The sequence below is a fragment of the Mus caroli genome, unplaced genomic scaffold (genome assembly GCF_978045245.1).
Source record: "Mus caroli unplaced genomic scaffold, Mus_caroli_1 scaffold_16, whole genome shotgun sequence".
Classification (NCBI taxonomy): domain Eukaryota; kingdom Metazoa; phylum Chordata; class Mammalia; order Rodentia; family Muridae; genus Mus; species Mus caroli.
The window spans coordinates 30,500,499-30,502,465 of NW_028227271.1; positions in this window are offsets into that span (position 1 = coordinate 30,500,499).

The window sequence follows — 1,967 nt, forward strand, 5'->3', positions numbered from 1 at the left end:
GGAGTGTTAGGAGTTGTGGCCTTGTTGGAGGAAGTGTGCCACTGAAAGTGGGCTTTGAGAATTTAAAAACTCAGGCATTTCTAGCTGACTCTCTCTGCTTTCTGCTTGCAGTTTAAGATGCGAGCCCGCAGCTTCTTGCTCCTGCCGCCACCATGCCTGCCTGTTGCCACGCTCCCTCACTGTGCTGGTGATGCTCTCCTCTCCCTCTGGAACCTTAAGCACAAGTAAATCCCTTCTTTCTATAAGTCATCTTGGTGATGGCGCTTTCTCACAGCGATAGAAACGTCACTAATTCACCGGGACACAAGCATGCCCAGCCTGTTCCCTATAAAAAACTGCACTGTGGTCTTGCTAAAGGCTCATCAAAGCCTGATGCCCTGATTTCAGACCTTACATGGTGAAAGGACAGAATTGAGTCATGCAAGTTGTCCTCTGGCCTCTACACATGCAACTGTGTAATTCATTAACTAACTAATCAAATGGCAATTTATAAAGATGCGCTTGTCTTCTGACCTGAAATGAAATGTGTCAGGTGATCCCCTTGAAGGACTTTAGAAGAGGTTTTTAGCTTAGCCTGAACATGGTGGTTGGTGACTTTGTAGCATTGGGGATTGGATCTAGGGCTTTGTGCTTGCTAGGCAAGAAGTCTTTTTTACTTTTTATTTTGGTCTTCCTAAGATGTGCACCATCATTCTGGCCCAGCTGGGGTTTTGAAGGATGAGGAAGAATTTGCTAGATGGTTAAGAGTTTGACCACCTGGTCTCTGTGTCTGGGTCCCTTACCTAACCATGTATCTCCATTTGTCACATGTATGTTAAGCAACTTCTGCACTTACTTGGTTGTCAGGATGTAGCCCCTGTGGGTAGCATAACTTAATCGTCTCTGTCTATCTCACTTCTAGTTCCTGGTGGTCCTGACCCAGTCTCAGCATGAGTTTATGCTCCATACAGGTTTGTGAGTCAGGGTTTTTCTAAGTGTTGGTGGGACTTTGGATGAAGGCTGTCAGGAGAGCAGAGGAGACAGTGGAGTCTGCTGTGTGTCAAAGCACACTGCTGGTGAGATGCAGCTGGCTCCAAGGCCCAGTGGCTCTGCTACTCAAGTAGATTGGTGACAATGACAAGTCCCACTGCCCTGCTCTCTCCCCCGACACCCCCTCCACCCCTACCCCCACCCCTGCCAAGAGGCAAGCCCTTTGTGTCCTGGCCTCCAGCCTTCCACCTTCTCCCTGGCAGTGACAGCAGTGGCCAGCAGGGGGCACCATGTGGCTGCCTGGGAAAACGAAGGCCGAGTGCCTCACCACAGAGTCCCAGGAAGTGGCTGGACAAGGTTTGGGAGCTGAGCCCTGAGCAGACCAGTCCCCAGGGACAGTACAAGACAAGAGCAGCTATGATCTTGAGGGTCACCGTCTAGGAGCCACCTCCCAGGGTCACAGGCAGTGCTACCCATGCTGTGGGGACTCTGGCTACCATACCTGCTCCAGGGGGCTCAGGTCATTGAGGAGATGCTGGGGAAAATGACTCCTCAGTTAGGCGAGCAAACAGCAGCAGGGCAATGCAGAGAGGGGTCCTGAAGTACCCCCAAAGGTAGTCACAAAGCAGGCCTGAGGGGAACTGGGAACTCGTCAGCGGTCACCCTGGAACCCAGCTCTCTCTGTGCACTCTTCTCACTGGACCATTCTAGTGAGGATGAAGTCAGACAAAGTCCAAGGATTGTTTGGGGACGACACAGATGAAGCTAGACCAAATGCCCCACCCCTACCCCCCAACACCCGAGGAACTACATCAGGCAACTGGGACCAGAAGACACCCCTTCTATTCCACCTTGAAAGTTTCTCTAGAGTATGACACCTGTGCAGAGATGCGGCCTGGTGGCAGGACATAGGAGTCCTTCTACTCTATGCTACCCAGTGGTCCTGCACAGGGCATTTCAGGGCTTCTAAACAATCAGTGACCGTTCCAGTCCTGGCT